The sequence below is a fragment of the Dama dama genome, chromosome 19 (assembly GCF_033118175.1).
Source record: "Dama dama isolate Ldn47 chromosome 19, ASM3311817v1, whole genome shotgun sequence".
Lineage (NCBI taxonomy): Eukaryota > Metazoa > Chordata > Mammalia > Artiodactyla > Cervidae > Dama > Dama dama.
Genome location: NC_083699.1, coordinates 64,041,075 through 64,060,264, shown reverse-complemented (window position 1 = coordinate 64,060,264; position 19,190 = coordinate 64,041,075). Strand labels below are relative to the sequence as shown.

Sequence of the window (19,190 nt, the reverse complement as noted above, 5' to 3'; positions counted from 1 at the left end):
ATATATAAAGGATCTAAAGGACACATTAAAGATTTCTTAATTTATTAAGCCCTTCTTTTTGAAAGAGCTATTGATTTTGGAAGGAATGTCTTTCTTTATAAGGCACTTTTGAAAATCCATTAAGAAAAATTATTTTGAAATGGTGAATCTCCAATTAATAATTATTAGGTTGTCTTTAATCTAGGTTTGAGGATGAACCCTCTAATAACTGATTAGTCTGATTTTCTTTTTAAACAATTACTAAATGACATTAAGGTGTCTCCAGGGATAATTTATTTATATTTTAAGTAACACAAAAATATTTAATGAAACTTAAAAAACCACTGACTTTTATTTCAGTCTCCCATTCACTAAAACTTTGCCACTCGAGTAATACTCCACATAAATAAAGGACTTTGACAAACTGCATTGAGTTGTATTAAAAGTCACAACATTCCACATATTATTTTAATCTACCTGTTATCTGATAAAGGCATTTCAGTGAAAACCTACACATATGTTAAATCTCCACATGACTCACAGCATAGGAAAAGAAATGTGTATGAGTAGGGATTCGCTTCCAGAGGCACAACATGAAGAGTTTCAATAAACATTTACATATATTTAATACCAGCTTAGATTTTCAAGATTCTAGTTTGACTTTTTTATCCCTTGATTTTATGCTCTTTGCTAAAGACTGTATTTAAATTAGTAGCATCCCATGGTACCCTGAAATTCAAGTCCAACTAAAACTCATTTGTGAAGCATCATGAAATATATAGGATAACTGAAATAACACACAATTACGTTTCATCTAGTCTGTTAATCTCCCTACAAGATGAAACTGATACTCTCCTGTTAATTCTCTTTCAAAGACTCTTAACAGTTTTCAACTGAATGACATCAGAAGGAAAACCTCCTGGTCAAAATGAATTTGACTAAAGGCAATAAGAAAAGGTTACAAACCATCTTTCACAGGCCACTTCAACAAACTATAGGAAGTAGTGTTCATAACCCAAAAATAGAGTGTGGAGGCAATCAGATCTTGATTCAAATTCCAGGTCCTCCACCTGCAAGCTGCTTAACTGAGCACAAGTGGTTTAACCTCTTTAAGGCTCAATTTCTCCACCATAACAAAGCACGGAATAATGTTTAACTATCATGGTTTGTTAAAAAGTGAAATAAGGTATAGAATACCAAACACAAAACTGAATGTTCAATAAACAATAAGTTAGTGTCAGGAAGATCCCCTGGAGAAGGAAACGGCAATCCACTCCAGGATTCTTGCCTAGAAAATCCCATGGACAGAGGAGCCTGGCGGGCTACAATCCATGGGGTCCCAAGAGTCGGACACGACTTAGTGACTAAACCACCACCATCTTCCCTGGTGGCTCAACTGGTAAAGAATCCGCCTGTAGTGCAAAAGACCTGGGTTTGATCCCTGGGTTGGGAAGATCCCCTGGAGAAGGGATAGGCTACCCACTCCAGTACTCTTGGGTTTCCCCGGTAGCTCAGCTGGTAAAGAATCCACCCGCAGTGCGAGAGACTCTAGTGTTCTGGCCTGGAGAATTCCATGGACTGTATGGTCCATGGTCCCATGGGACACGACTAAGTGATTTTCACTTTCACTTTCATTGCACTATCTGGATTGAAATTCTAAACCTAATTAAGATGTAACATGAATACTACCCTCCCTAGATTCTATAGACTTTAAAGAAAAAGGGAAATCACTATTTCCTTAGCCTTCTACAGGACCCTTTGTAAAATAAGCATAAAGCGAAAGTGAAAGTCGCTCAGTCATGTCCAACTCTTTGAGACCCCATGGATTATATAGTCCATGGAATTCTCCAGGCCAGAATACTGGAGTGGGTAGGCTTTCCCTTCTCCAGTGGATCTTCCCAACCCAGGGATCAAACCCAGGTCTCCCGCATTGCAGGCGGATCCTTTACCATCTGAGCTGTAGCGGAACCCCAAATAAGTGAAAGAACAGTTATTTACTGTCACAAGGTTGTTGCATTAAAGTACCTGTAAAATGCTTAAAATGGTATATGGCATATACTAACAAGTCTAGAAAAGAATTAGTTGTAACCTAATAGGAGTAGTAGTTGCTCTCAGAGAACAGGCACACATGGACTTAATAAATGTCTGTGAAGACAAATAAGTGAGTAAAAATGTGACTGAATGAATACAACTTATCAAGATTCTTTCTTCATACACAATCTTAAGGATCCCCTCAAAAATCCCATATTTTTAAGTTAAAGCTGAAAATGTGAGTGAAAACAAAGTGACTCTGATGTAAATTTGTAAAAATTTGTAAAAAAACAAATTTCATGTTTTGGATTTGAACATAAATTAAATAATTATTAAACTCTGATGGAAATAAAAGAATTGACCATAATTCTAAGCATGAAGCATGCCCCTTATATGATGTATATAATTGATTTCTGAAGGAGTTTTATTACAGTAGCCCTATTTTATGATGTTAGAACCAGACCAGTCTAGATTAAGCTTTCTTGCTAGGTCTTCTACGGCTTCAAGGATCTCAGCAGCTTGCAGGGAACAGTGCAAGGAAGACCCTCACAACCTTTTGGGGGTGCGTTTCAAAACCCAGGCCATTAAAAACAAAGAATGATGAAAGGGGGCTGGTCAAATGGCAAGAGTGGTTCTCTAAAGGTATTGTATCAAAATGATTTGATTTTTAGCATGCTAATCATCTCAATAGAAATTTTTTTTTTTGGTTTATTTTTTAAGTCTGGGAATAATAAAGAAGCTCAATTCTTCAAATATTTAACAAAAAAGAAAGACAGTATCCCTGGCTAAAGTGGTACGTAAGTTCCAGTTTCCCTGCCACGTCACAGGAATCGTTCTATAGCACTGGAAACAATAAAAAAGGGCAACAAAACTGACTTTAAAAAGAGTCACTTCCTTTCCAAACTGAATAAACTTTACACAAACTTGCCTCTGACCGTGGACTAAACAAACCACAGCACCAGCATCAAGGGAGGGTGTGCACACATCTAGCAGGTGCTGCCGTTTATCACAAAACCGTCTAAAATAATTGGAAGTGACAACCAGCACTACCACAAATGATTTATTAGTCTTTCACTCAGCTCTTCAGCTTCCTCGGGGCCAGAATAAATAATTTACCAACTCTGTATCTTCCAATCATTAATTCTTCCCTATGCATCCAAACTGCATTTAACTCTGCTGGGTTCAGTGGAATAAAACATACAATAGGAATATTTTTCCAAATACAGAACTATCTGACCATATGAAAAGGCAGATTTGTCAGTCAAAATGTACAATCCAGTGAAGAAGAATCTCAGGGCTCAAAGTCAGCAACTGCAGGGAGCTGGAGGGAATGAAGGCCAGAGAAGACGAAGGGAAAGCAGAGCCAGGGAGAGAGCTCCTCCCACTGAGGACGGCTGCAGGGGCGCTGGGCCACAGACCCAGGCAGCCACCTGAGCACCCTGCTGCCGGAGGCTGCCACCCAGGAGCACAAACAGGTCACCAATCACTGGTTCCCCTAAAACACCCCTGCGTTAGAGAAAATACACAGTTCTCCCTCAAAGAAGGCTGAAACTTTAAAACATGGACACACGGGATGTTTTTCATGCAAAATAGACTTAATACAGGGCAGCGTCTTTAAAATATTTTATTGGCTATCTTGAATGAGTTTATGAGACAACTACATACCCTTGAAATTCAAAAAAGAAAACACAGGCAAAAATCAAAGAAATAAAATACTCCAAAAATTTTGACAATGACGGTATGTCTATTAATTATGTAGAAAAAACACAGAAAACAAAAAAAAGTTACATCTTAAATCCACTTTTGATGTACGCTAGTCTAGTCTCATTAAATCAGTATCTATGATTAAAAGAGAGATCATTTTTGGTACATAATGTATTACATTGTTAGAGCAGCATCTGTTTATTGCATAGCATAAACATTTTTCAGCTTTCTGAAACTACTGATATGCAAGAAGTGATATCGACCTAATCGTTTTTTATTCCAAGAAGTACTCTCAGTGAAAGGGTTAATAACATTAATATTCTAATATCTGGCATTCTATGAAGCACATCAAGCTGGTGGACGCACAAAGAATTTCACAGTATTAGCTTTCTCTTCAGTAGTTTGAGAGAAAATCACAATTCAAACTTTAATGTGTAATACAAGGCTTCATATATGTCTGAATATATGACTTACACCAAAATATGAAATGCATTAAAATAAGTCCAAGTAATGAAAATTATAAATGTGAAAAAAGAATGGAATTTAGATAAAATTTTCAAATAATTTCTTAAAAACTCAAAAATGTTCACAAACAAGAGTGCATCATTTTTCAAGACTCAATACTTTACTGTCATTAACTGAAACAATTATATAATGACCTGGGCACAAAAGCACATTGTTTACATCAAGTCAAACCACGTCATATTTACACACAGACCAGTGCACTTGTTGCTATGGCAAAATAAACCCCCAGATGGCAGAGGTCCTAGCCTCCCACAGGTTAAAGTAAAATAAAAATGTTAAAACTGGAAAATAAAACAAAAGGCATCTTTTTTAAACAAATATCAAAAAGATACAATAGAGATACTATGTTTTCTCATAGGGGTAAGGGAGGATAGGAGGATATTTTTTAAAAAGAGCAGAAGGACAGGGTGGTCAGCAGGCTTCTGTGCTACTGATTTTAAATGTCAGAGGAACTTCAGCAGGAAAAGATACAGCAATGCACAGTCTACTGGCACCAAGGGGCCTGAGGACGCTGCCTAACGCCAGCACTCGGACACTGTGGCACAAGAGCTAATGGCAGCCTGTCTGAAGTGCTGCAGACCCTGAGGCCTGCAGAGCAACGCGGGTATCTGCTCAAAATCTGGGCAAAGTCTCCTGACACTTAAAAATGCGCATCCAAAGAGAAAGAGAGACCCAAGCTATGGTACTGAGGTTGTGCTACCATGGAATACTAAAGAGCAATTAAAATCGATAAACTAGATATTTCAAAGGCAAAGAACAGCTCAGAAACAATGTTAGGTAAAAAAAGATTAAAAGGCAACTGCATAAAGACTAACAGAATATTTCAGGTTAGTAAGAACACTTAAAGAACACATGAAAGCTAGCCTAAAAACACGGACAGGAAAGATATAAACCAATTCCAGGACGGTGGTTATCTTTGGAAAAGGAAGAACTTTAAAATGTTTTTTACAAATATATACAGCAAATATTAGCATATGAATTCTGCATGGTAAATATCAACACAAGGTTGCCAGTTCTATTTATCCTCCATATTTCTGTGAATATTTAAATGATTTCTTAAATATTTTAAAGCTAAGCCATAATGCACATAATTTGTTTCCGAAAAAATTAAGAGAATTTACAATGTTTTACCTGAAACATGAGGGTCTACCTTTTTAAAATTCATGGCTTTGGTTGGTCTTCATATTCAAAAATTTTTAAATTCCAATCTAAAACACTAAAAATTCTATCCTCTTTTGACAAGTGATTTGGCTTAGTACCAATTTCGGATCATTAGTTCTCAGGAGACTCCATGGTTTTATTTCAAAGTAGACTGAAAGAATTCACCACGGAGACTTCCTAAGTGAGTTAAAAACACGCTTCCTGGGGGGCTCTGAACAACCGGCTCCATCCTTTGTCCTACAGCAAACAGGCTGCAGCGCCCCACTCTGCTCTTCTAACTCCCCAGGGGGAGCCCAGCACTTCATTAGTGTGTTCCTTCTCATTTCCTGTTTACAGAAGGTATTAAGCTTCTATTTAAATATATATACATATTCCTAGTTTAAGTCTTTATATGTATCTAACAAAATTTTACTCTAAAGAAATCAGAACCACAGTGACAAGCTTTCTAACTTGTATGAAAATTACTTGTGTCCAATTTCAGTTCAGCTTCATTTCTTTACAGGCCTTTGGAAATATGACAGGTCATTTACAGCTAAAGAGAAACAAGTTGCCTCCCATTTACAATTATATTTGTACAAGGAAACAAAAGTTTAATATACTTTATGTCACCATGAAGGAAACATTAAAGATACTGTTAATTTTCACAAAAACTGATCAATATTCTCTCAAAGCAGCAACCATCCAATTTAAAGAATTACTGGCTTGTTATCTTAAACAAGAAATCATATTCAACTTATTCTGATGTTTTCTATTTGAAGCATGTCATGCAATATTGTAATTTATCTCATAAATCTACTAGAGTGTGATCAAATCCTATCAATTCTGATTGGCATAAATTTGAAACAATGAAGCAATCACATCTGTTAAGCAGTTCTAGTTTGCTAGGCAACATTTTAAAAGTTTACACAAAAACAGAGTTACATTTTTTCTCAGTAAGACCTTCCTGTACCTCACTGGAGCTTTTCCATAAAGCTTTGTTTGTGTACTAGGTTCAGTGGGATTCAGACAAGAGACAAGAAACAGAGATAGAGGAAGTGTGAGAGATTAAATGACAGAAATGGTTGAAGTATGAACTTCAAACACTCCAAAAATATTTTAACAAAACTCCAAATGAATTACAAGGTATCAAGACAGAAGAAAATAAATTCATTTGAATAAAAAAATATAATCTAACTTTATCCTGACAGTACTCCTGAAAATATATGAATGTTGAATTAATTAAAAATACATGGACATAAAACAGAATTCCAACCATGCTTTTTGGATTAAAACACTACTGTACAGCAAAATTTGCCACCACTTTTTTTGGTACAAAATCCCTAATTTTTGAAACTTAAATGATTTTTATGAAAACATTATTATAGTATGTATATAAGTTAGTAGGTGAAAAATACAATATCCCCAAAGTACCTCCAGGTAATTTTTTAAATACTTCTAATTAGCATGTGAACTCAAGGATAAAAATGACTAGGCCCTAAAGATACATCGGGTAAATGGGCTAAAATCAGAAAGAAATATTAAAAATAAAACTTAGGACACTGTTAAGTAACTTCAAGTTATTGATCCTTATTGATTTATATCATCATGACTAAGATACAACTTAAGAGTGTGTGAATATTCTACTAAGGATGGCTACATTATTATTATAAAATAAACTCCATCTGGGCCATTCACTGACCATTAACTACAGACAATGCTGAGACAAGTCTCCTCCTACTGAACTCTATCCTGGCCACTCCTGCCCTGCACACATCTTCCCTCAGAAGCGATACCTCCTCAATCTCCCTTCATACCAATCACACATACTCAGTACATATTTGCTGATGGGTTTATTTCAACTTATATGAAAACATGACTCATGAGTCATATAAGTTTAAATTATAACAATTTCATTCTCTACCATTAAAGCTGAAATAAATAAAACAAAACACTATGATTGAAGGGAAAAGACAACAGATAATTCTGCTGGTGAAACCTGACCCCAAGACAGTGACAGGGTTTCTTGATGAAATCTTGTGTTGATTCAGATGTTTTCCTTCTGCCTGTGGATATGGCAGGTTTTCACAAGACAACTATATCCTATTCTTAGAATTTTCACTTGGAATTACTGGAATGCTTTGCTAACCAAAGATGGCAAAACTTTTTTCTCCATTCTTAGGTCATTTCTATGATTTTGTCATATTACCCTTAATATATAAAACTATCCACTAGTCACCTATTTTTTAGTATCTTAAAGATTAATTTTTAATTAAATGCATAAAGAAGTCAAAATTTTCATGACAATGCTAATTTAGCTTCAATATAAAGACATTTTCGATTACTCTAGGAAACTAACAATACTAATATTTTACATTTAAAAAGGTAAATCTCCATTAAATTTTATTTTCAATATATCTTCTGAAAAAACTGTACTGCTGCTACCTATTATCAACTTCATTTCTGAATTTTATGTTTTCATTCAAGAAACACAATGCTTTGCACACAGGTACAGGTAAAAATAAGACAATTCCTGTTTTTATTACAAAGATAAGCAATGATCTAATTATTACAATATGGTATTATAAGTGTTTTCCAAAGGTGTGTAGGTGAGGAGACATCACTGAGAAATCAGCGGAAGCTTTCAAGAGCTGTGTACTGCAGGCTGAGTTAGCCACGGAAGAGGTAAGGCATGAACAGCACATACAAAGATCAACTTAACAAAGATTAACCACATGGGCTTATTTTCTTCTTCCTCCCCAAACACAAAAGAGATCTTATTTTTGGAAAATGAGTAACTTTTCAAAGGAAGTACCTCATAAGAGAACTTAAAAAAGATACTGAGGAAAAGGTGAACCCTTCTGCCCACAACCCAGGAACATTCAACTCCACACACCCCACATCTACTACCCTGGAGCTGAATCTCCAAATACAGGAAATGGAAAAAGAAAATCAACTTTAAAAAATGGGGGAGGTGGAAGGGGGTGAAAATCATTTCAGTTCAGTTGCTCAGTCGTGTCCGACTCTTTGCAACCCTGTGGACTGCAGCACGCCAGGCTTCCCTGTCCATCACCAACTCCCGGAGTTTACTCAAACTCATGCCCATCGAGTTGGTGATGCCATCCAACCATCTCATCCTCTGTCATCCCTTTCTCCTCCCACCTTCAATCTTTCCCAGCATCAGGGTCTTTTCAAACGAGTCAGCTCTTCGCACCAGGTGGCCAAAGTACTGCAGCTTCAGCTTCAGCGTCAGTCCTTCCAATGAACACCCAGGACTGATCTCCTTTAGGATGGACTGGTTGGATCTCCTTGCAGGTCCAAGGGACTCTCAAGAGTCTTCCCCAACACCACAGTTCAAAAGCATCAATTCTTTGGCGTTCAGCTTTCTTTATGGTCCAACTCTCACACCTATACATGACTATTGGATATGACTATACGGATGTTTCTTCCACAAAGTAATGTCCCTTTTTAAATACGCTGTCTAGGTTGATCATAATTTTTCTTCCAAGGAGCAATCGTCTTTTAATTTCGTGGTTGCAGTCACCATCTGCAGTGATTTTGGAGCCCAATTTTAAAAGTATGTCACTGCTTCCGTTTTTGCCCCATCTGTTTGCCATGAAGTGATGAGACCAGATGCCATGATCTTAGTTTTTTGAATGCTGAGTTTTAAGCCAACTTTTTTCACTCTCCTCTTTCACCTTCATCAAGAGGCTCTTTAGTTCCTCTTTGCCTTCTGCCATAAGGGTGGTGTCATCTGCATATCTAAGGTTACTGATATTTTTCCCGGCAATCTTGATTCCAGCTTGTGCTTCATCTAGCCTGGCATTTCACATGATGTACTTGGCATAGAAGTTAAATAAGCAGGGTGACAATATACAGCCTTGACATACTCCTTTCCCAATTTGGAACCAGTTTGTTGTTCCATGTCCAGTTATAACTGTTGTTTCTTGACCTTCATACAGGTTTCTCAGGAGGCAGGTAAGGTGGTCTGCTATTGCCACCTCTTGAAAAATTTTCCACAGTTTGTTGTGATCCACACAGGCAAAAACTTTAGTGTAGTCAATGAAGCAGAAGTAGATGTTTTTCTGGAATTCTCTTGCTTTTTCTATTAGCCAAAGAATGTTGGCAATGATCTCTGGTTCTTCTGCCTTTTCTAAATTCAGCTTGTACATCTGGAATTTCTCGGTTCACGTACTATCTTGTTTTGAGCACTATCTTGTTTGCATGTGAAATGAGTGCAACTGTGTAGTAGTTTGAACATTCTTTGACACTGCCCTTCTTCGTGATTGGAATGAAAACTGGCCATTTCCAGTCCAGTGGCCACTGCTGAGTTTTCCAAATTTACTGGCATTATTGAGTGTAGCACTTTCACAGCATCATCTTTTAGGATTTGAAATAGCTCAGCTGGAATTTCATCACCTCCACTAGCTTTGTTCATAGTAATGCTTCCTATGGCCCATTGACGTCACACTCCAGGATGTCTGGCTCTAGATGAGTGATCACAGCATTGGAACCACGATCCAGGTCATTACGATTTTTTATGTGTAGTTCTTCTGTGTATTTTTGCCACCTCTTCTTAATATCTTCTGCTTCTGTTAGGTTCATAACACTCTGTCCTTTACTGTGCCCAACTCTGCATGAAAGTTCCCTTGGTACTATATACCTACTACACTTCAATTTAAAAAAATAAAAAGCATCAAGTATTCCTTGACCAAAGATGCCACTGAGATTAGAGGGAACTCCCATGACAATGATTTAGTCTGCAGGCTAACAGTCTCTACATTAAACCAGTATCAAGTGACTGTCAAACTGTTACACATTTATCTCTCAAGTTATGCTCATATGCACTATAAACAGTTATCACTTTGAAGATAAGCAAAATAATTTATCTAAACAAAAACACAGGTATACACATATTTTTACCCAAGATATGGTTCAACTGTATTATTTTATAATTTGGTTTCACTTAAAAAGCCAACAAAATCAGTCTATAGTTTCTATTAAGCAAGGAAATGATTTTGAGATATTAGCAACTGCTCAAAATGTCTGTCAATGATTACATCAGTTATCTATTTCAGAGTCACACCACTCCGCCATAATTGGTTGATTATCATTAGTTATTTTTCAGATTTTAAGTGAAAAAGTAAGCTCACTCTATTTGGGTGCCTTGTAGACAGCATCTCATTTTTCAGTCCCATTATTATGCATATTTTACATGCAGCTAATTTTCACTTACAAATTATCAAAGAAATTAGAGTAAGCCCCCATATTCCTAACTAGACTAGTGTTTCTGCTAAAATATTTTTCTATGAATTGTTGGCTTTGACATTTTTCTCATCCATATAAGAAGCTCCAATCTCATTTGGAAGTATCTTTTAAGCTCAAAAGTTAGAAGAACTGTAAAGATTAAGTGCACATTTCCAAAACAACAGTTCTCAGTCCCACAAATCCAATGCCCCTTTCATTCACTGAGCCATCCTGAACTGAAATTCAGAGTTAATAAACTCTAACTACATACAGAATATTTTTCAAAAAATCAGTACTAATTCCTAACCACAACAAATGCTTAGGCATAACTATTCAAGAGGGAATAAAGCAGTCACTTATTTGTACCTATATATAAGTTTGAATCAAAAAGGAAAAAGATCACAAGTTATTCTCTATAAAAAGTACCAAAAAAAAAGAAAAGAGAGGGATAGGAGAACCCTAGAATAAAAAATAGTACTGAGATGTGATTATAAACAAAAATTAAATTGAAGGTGATGAGAAAGACAGAAATAGCTTCAATGAAATAATGATTGAAATGTGAAGATAAATTATATACTGTTAAAAGGAGAAAACTATGAAATGTGGTATTAGTGTAACTGACCTGGGTTTTGTTTTTAAGTGTAGTGTCAAAATAATTATTAATACCTATGCTAAGCTTGTTACACTGCAGTTACAACCTACTCCAGAAAACCTACCACACTCTCTTTAGTTATTAAGTCTCCAGTAGTTAAAAATACTGCACCAGACCATATACCCCTAAAATATAGAACAACCAGTGGAGTGAGTAAAGAAATATAAAAAGTTTCATAAAAGTTGGATAGATTGCTTATTGGAGGTGGTACCAAAGTAATGCTGGTATAACACAAACATACAACATAACAATAAAGAATTTTAAAATATGTTTAACAATGTATTTATCATTCTAAACACAAAATTTTAACATTTAGGATGGCAATCATGAAATATCTTTAAACATTCCTTATCAACTAATAAAACTGAATTCATTTAGATCCATTAATTTTAAATTTAGTTTGTTGTTAAAAGAGTCTTAAATACTCTCTATCACATATCTGCAGTCAGAGCTTCCAGGAAACTGCATTGCTGAAAACTTTTCAACTAGATATCTAGTTAGAAGTGCTATAAATCAGGAATTGGAAAGAATGTGTGAAGTAAGTACAATTTTGAGAGAACAACTTCATTCTACTTTAAGCTTCCCCTCCACACAAACTTCCCCTAAGTATCAAACTGTTCACGTAACATCTTATAAAACAACTGTCAGCTATATTATAGACTGAAGTATTATTGCTTTATCTTTGAAGAGAGTTTAACCAAGCGGATATTCAAAGCTCCATGGTACTCAGAAAAATTTTCTGTAGTCTGAGACTGTCCCGCGCGTTGCAGGACACCCAGCGTCCCTGATTCCCAACCACTCAGTGTCAGAAGCATCCCCACAATTACTGTGACAAGTGACAGTAGCCCCCTTAACCGCCCAAGTTCCCCTCTTCAGCCCGCAGCCCCCTTGTTTGGAAATCACATTTTAACAGTCTTACAGCAGAAAGAACACTATAGCGGGCAGCAATGTCAAAAAACGTGCTTCAAACACAGAAGGAAACACTTTCATCAACTAAAAACTGTAACTCCTCGATTTTATCCTCTTCCAAACATTCTTTCTTCAGCGTATATTTTTTGGTATGGTGTACTGAGGCTAACTTAAAGGGATTTGTTATCCCCTCTAGAACATATGCATAATCTATTTATATAAGCTTTTTAATAGAAAGCTTTCCTATATAGTGGCTTTTTCAATATTTCAACTTTTACTTAGCTAAAGTCAGAAGTAGAATCTAGCCATCAGACTGCACACACACAGGCATGCATGCTTCCCCAGTCTCACCTGCACGCTTCTGTTTTGGTTTTTTTGTGGCAGTGTTGTCTGGTGTCCAGTGTTTCACCAAGCAGCATTAATACTAAGACAATGCACTGAGTCAGAAGAGGATGCAGTTATTATTAAAGACTGTTATGTGGCAATACTATCTAGTGCCCTAAAAAGAAATCCCTGGAGGACAAGAGGCCCCTTTTACTCTGCAAACTCTAAATTTAATAAGGTTCTATTTAATTAGTGCAGAATTCAAATACACTGTATTCATGCCAAATTTTGCAACCACATGGGAGGTAGGGGAAAGATACTTCAAATACTTCCATGGGAACAACCTTAGGTAGCTGTCTTAAAATATCAGTGCAGGACTCAAACTACTTCACATGCTATCCACAAAATGGATGAGGTGTGAAAGAAATTATGTGTTTAACATGACCTTTGGCTGTACTTTCACTTGTTATAAAGGAGCTATTCTCAAAGCCAACACATAGGCTGTTATTACTCATATAGTTACAGTACTATTTTACCAAGTGCTTCATACTATGACAAACTTCAGACAGAATATATGGAAGCTCTTACCTTTGTTACCAGGCATAATAGACTTCTCTGAACAAAAAGAGTGATGAATGTATGAATAAGAACTATTGCATGAGAATTTTTTCTTTTCAATATACATTCAAATATAAATATGCCAGTGTGGTTACCTAGGTTCAACTTAACAAGTCATCTATACTCTAAATGCCAAAAAAAAAAAAAAAAACACTTAAGTTTAATATCTAGTAATGACTTTATTAAACACATGTCAAGAGGGAATTAAAAAGAAAACTATATAAAAAATAAAAACTTCCAGCAATTCTCTTCTACAGATTCCCATTTCCCCACAAAGAATTTCACCAAGGAACACAGTTGTTTTCAAAAATTCATTGTTTCAGCAAAACAGCCAACTTATCAATATAAATGACATGTAACATATTTTAAGGAAAAAAAAGACGATTGGATCATATAATAAAAAATTATAAATTCTGAAGGTATAACAAATAGAAATAGTTTTCCATACAATGTCAAATTTATCAGATTTACAAAGCTAAAATAGGTAGCTCAGTGGTGAAGAACCCACCTGCCGATACAGGAGACACTAGCTCGATTCCTTGTCTGGGAAGATCCACATAAGCCTGTGAGTCACAGCTACTAAGCCGGTGCTTGAGAGCTCAAGCCACAACTACCGAATCCATGGCCTCAACTGCAGAAGGCCACGTGCTCTACAGTCTGTGCTCTGCAACCAGAGAGACCACGGGAGTGAGAAGCCTGTGCAGCAACTGGAGAGTAGTCTCCACTCGCCACAACTAGAGGGGAAAAAAAGCCCACGAAGCAATGAAGATCCAGCACGGCCAAAAATAAATAAAATTATGTTTTAAAAAATCTCATAATGTATGCTATGAAGAAAAACTTTAGAACTACTATCTATTCTACTATGACCATATTTGCCATACTCATATTTCTGTTCCCAATACCAATACCTCTTTACTTTCACCTTTTAAGTTTTTTTTTTTTCCATTGGCTCTAAAAGCTATAAAACATCTGAATCACATTTTATGAAAGTCATAAACACAAACTGCCTAAGTTGGTTAACAAAAACACATAAATACTGGCCATAATAGAAGTGTATTTTTTAAAATATTACACATGAACTAAGACTTCTCTTAAATATGCATTATCAACACTATAACTACTCAATAAGAATCTGAGATGTTACTAGGGTGACCACAGGTCTCAATTCGCCCAGAATGGTACCAGTTTACACCTAGCAGTTATTTATGGTACTCACACTGTCACCCAAGATTTGACTTAACAGAGCCCTGGAAATGGCCATGGGCTTAAGAGTCAAAAGAAGTAGTCTGAGCATTAGATATCCAGCAGGCAAACATTTAATCTCCCTGAGGTACAAATTGTTCTTCAGTATTTAATATGGATCCACTATACAGGATTATAAGAAAAATCAAATCAGAAAATTCAAGAAGCTCAAGTACTACCTACTGGTTTAAAAAAGATGACCAAATGTACTACAAAGTGAATATACTTGGCAAGTGAAGCCTGTCAGAGATATAAATAACCACAGACTCTAAAAACAACAAACAAAAACAACTCAAGTGAAAAACTACATTATACCAACTATACATTCGGAACTGTAATGGGCTAAGAAGGACCATGGGAATCAGACTAAATGAGCACCAGTTTCAGCACCATTACTTACTGTCAGCTGTGTGGCAATGAGCAAGTTCCTAAGTCTGTTTCCTCATTCATAAAATGAAAATAATAACCATACTTCTCTCACTTGGAAGAGCAACAAATAATCCATGTAAAAGATATGATTACTTTGTGCAGCACTGTGCCTGCACAAAGTAAGTGCTCAATAAATGCTAGCTATTATTATGACAATATGAGATTATTCAGGAGGCAATTTCACACACCTGTGCATGGGTGTGTACACATATGTGTATCTGCAACTTTCAATTAAAAATCACTTAGATGACACAGCTACTATTCACAGATACATGGTATAGTGTGGAATATTACACTAGTATTGAAGATCTTACTCAACACTGGAGAAGGCAGTTTTTGTCTCTGAAAGAAGTCCACAGTGGCATCTTGAAGCACATTTTAAAATAAAATTCCTTATCTAACAATATCTGTAGTTGTTCATCTCCAGAACAGAAGAGTCAAAGATATGTATAATACACACATTTTAAATCCACGAATATAAATCAAAGGATGACACTCCCTTTAAGGCAAGCATAAGAAGGCACTAAAGCAACATCCCAATTAAATATTCATACAGTCAATATTTCAAAATAAGAATTCTGGGTTTACATATGCACATTTTACAATTCTATAGTAAAACCTTTCTACAGAGGTCATTTTCCCCATATTTCACAGCATTTATTTCAAAATGTACAATGTCGCTTCTCTCTGAAGTGCTAAAACTGTAAAGTACACAGTAATTCACTGCAAGCAAACCCAGGAGGAAGACCATGTTGTGCACATGATACCCTGTAACCCAAACAATTAGCTTAACCTATTGATTAAACCCATTCAAAAAGAGAACACATAACATGCTCCATCTTATGATTATAAAACAGCATCAGAAAAAAAAAAAAAAATAAATAAAACAGCATCAGAACTAAGAAGAAATATTTTATTTGGTGAAAAATAGAAACTTTACATATGAGAATCACTAGGTAAAGTCAGAGAAACTATAGCTTGCATTTATAAAGACCTCTGTCCATTTTTAGCTTATTAAAATAAAGGGATTTAAAACTTTCCACAAGAGATATGGTATAAAATAAATATGTCACAAAAAATGATATAAAAATCTATATAAACATTATGCTGCTTTCCAAATACACATATAACAGGGATTTAAAAAAAAGAACAAACCCTTCATCAGTCAACTTTACATCTCAGGAATCCAAATTTAAGTTCTCTGAACTTTATTAAAAATATTCCAGTAGTACAACAACTTTGCCATTAAACTCCATTATCTATTCTAAATCAACCTACCACTCTTTAGAGATACCAAGGATACTGAAGACTGAGTTTACAAGTTCTGTCTCAGTTTATGGGCTATAGGCTATATCATTAATCTGTAAGTGACTGTACAATGAGTATCCACATAACATATATTCTATCAGCAGTAACCCTAAACAGGTAAATTTAGAGCTAAACAAAGCATAACTGAACTTTTATAACTACCATAAATTACATTAAAAAAAAAAAATCCCTGGGCATTGCAATGAATATACTTTTGCCTTAGAGCTAATACTTTAATTTTAAAGAACCACAAAGAAAAAAATCAAAACTAGTCAGTAACAATGCAGCGTCTAAAAGCAATAAACTCAAAATTAAGTTATAAATAATTTAAAGCATGTCATGAAGATGTATTAATAATTCATCAGATAAATAATTTACTAAATAATCAAATAAATAAATAATGAAATACATAAATAAATCAGCAAATAAATAATTCTGCAAAATAACCTAAACAATAAGTCACCCAAACAAATCACAAACCTACAAAACTACAATGATTCTTTGGATTCTGATAGTTTTAAATAAGCAAATGTACATAAACTAGATCAATCCTTGTTAGAATTAGAAATATTTTTCAATGCTATTGGTAAAATCCTCATCTCAGCACATAAGAACACATTTTCAATTTTTAAAAGACTGCACAGGATTAGTTCTTATAAATTATTAACACAATTATAATATATCCTCCTCTACATTTTACATATAATATCTCTGCCTAACATATTTCCCCTTAACAACTGGATACTTAAAATATTCTTAATTTACAGTTCTTTTTCAAAGCAATACTTACAATAGTCCTATGGTCTTTTTGACAGCTTTCCTATCTTCACCAAGTCTCTGGAAATTTTCTGCAGGGGTAGAAAAATAAGAGTAACCTTAATTATTATAGATGGCATTTCATTCACTAGTGAACAGTGCTTTATAATTCTACAAAGGAGCAGTGGGAAGTGGAGATTAGTAGCTGCGAACTTTGTCAAGTTTTTAGAAGACTTTAGTGGACTAAACACAAGCTGACAGAGGCCAGCCTCCTCTACTGGCGCTGACACACAATCTGTTACAATTGGCGGGATTTCAGATGTGAAGACAAAAACTCCCAAGGACAAAGAGACCGGCTGACATCTAATGCTATCAACAATTTGAGAGGCTCAGGGTCCTTCAAAGAGCACATGAGATCACTTAACTGTTACAACCTGAGTGGGCAACAAGCTAGCCAGAGCCCCACTAACAGAGAAAACACAGCTGGCCTCCTACACCAGCCTTCATGAGCATTACAGGTTCTGTCCACCCACAGCATTAGGGACTCCTCAAGCCCATCAACAGCAGACCCCAAGCTGTGACAGCCTAGCCCACAGAAACAAGAACCTTGCAATGAGCATTTGACACTTTTAAGGAAATAAACCCAAACAGTATAACACAACATCTGAAAAGAAGGAAACTAAAAGTATTTTCTATAATTTATTTCAATGAATTTTCCAATCAAGTTAGGTAGTATTTTACCTATTTCATAATCAGGGAAAATGAGACTCATATACTGCCTGTGACCCCTAGCTGGCAGGAAGAGTCTAACTGCCTACACAACTTCATGTGAAGGGTCAGTGAACTACAGACGCCTTAAATTTGAACCTACTCTTAAAAACATAGCAAGTCCTAAAGCATTGCAAATTCATGAAAGCAATGGTTTTGCCTCCCAGAGGACATTTATTGGCATGTCCAATAAAAAGAATATTTATTGGCAACAAATAGAGATCAGTGATGCTGCTAAACATCCTAAAATATAAAGGATAGTCTCCTACAACAAAGAACTATCTGGCCTAAAATATTAATAGTGCTGAGGGTGGGAGACCCTAGCTTAGAGTAAAATGTCCATAAGCACTGTGTGGTTTTCCTACATAAAAAACTAACATTTTTGGAGAAGGAAATGGCAGCCCACTCCAGTATTCACGCCTGGAAAATCCCATGGACCGAGGAGCCTGGGGGGCTACAGTCCATGGGGTTGCAAAGAGTTGGACACAACTGAGCGACTTTGCTTCTTCACTTTGTATCACGTGGGCAAGTCCCCATAAAGCGCCATATGTACTGGGATTAAAATTAAAGCAGTGATGTTTTGTTTCTTCAACTAGAGACTCTTAAACCTTGTCAACTACTGTGGGTTCCTCATTTCCTACCCTTTGTTGTCTGTTTTATTGTAGTTATAATAAAAAAAAAAAAAAAAACCTAACATTTTGTTCAGAGATGTAGTCTTTTTTTATATGTATAACATTGTATGTAGTGGGATACCCCAGATAAAAATGCATATACTGTGGAGAATGTGTATATGGGAACTCTTTGTACTTGCTAATTCTTCTATAATAAAAATCTAAAATTTCTCAAAAAAAAAGTTTATTAACTTTTTAAATATGTATTCTTCAGTACTTTCAGATCATAAGCTCCTTATTGCAAAACTCAGGCTTAAACTGAAGTAGGGGAAACCACTAGACCATTTAGGTATGACCTAAGTTAAAACCCATCTGATTATACAGTAGAGGTAACAAATAGATTTAAGGGATTAGATCTGGTAGACAGAGTGCCTGAAGAACTACGGACAGAGGATTGTACCACTGTATAGGAGGGGGCTAACCAAAACCATCCCTAAGAAAAAGCATTAAAAGAGGAAAAAATGATTGTCTGAGGAGCTCTTACAAATAGCTGAGAAAAGAAGAGAAGTGAAAGGCAGAAGAGAAAAAAGGAGATATACCCAACTGAATGTAGAGTTCCAGAGAATATCAAGGAGAGGTAAGAAAGCCTTCTTACACAAACGACACAAAGAAATAGAGGGAAACAATAGAATGGGAAAGACTAGCAACCTCCTCAAGAAAACTGGAGATACCAAGGGAACATTTCATGCAAAGATGGGCACAGTAAAGGACAAAAAATGGCAAGGACCTAACAGAAGCAGAAGAGACTAAGAAGAGGTGGCAAGAATACACAAAAGAACCTACAAAAACGTCTTAATGACACAGATAACCAAGATGGTGTGGTACTCACCTAATGCCAGACATTCTGGAGTGTGAAGTCAAGTGGGCCTTAGGAAGCATTATTATGAACA

The 19,190-nt window shown here is 35.8% G+C and overlaps 1 protein-coding gene across 1 annotated transcript in view; it reads right to left on the bottom strand.

Moving 5' to 3' along the window:
• The window catches only part of TBC1D5 (TBC1 domain family member 5), a 567,048-nt gene that overhangs the window by 484,863 nt on the left and 62,995 nt on the right, over positions 1-19,190 (bottom strand). Inside the window, exon 2 of the mRNA XM_061167253.1 lies at positions 16,896-16,953. The gene's annotated coding sequence lies outside the window, so the exon portion shown is untranslated. The remainder of the gene's footprint in view (positions 1-16,895; positions 16,954-19,190) is intronic.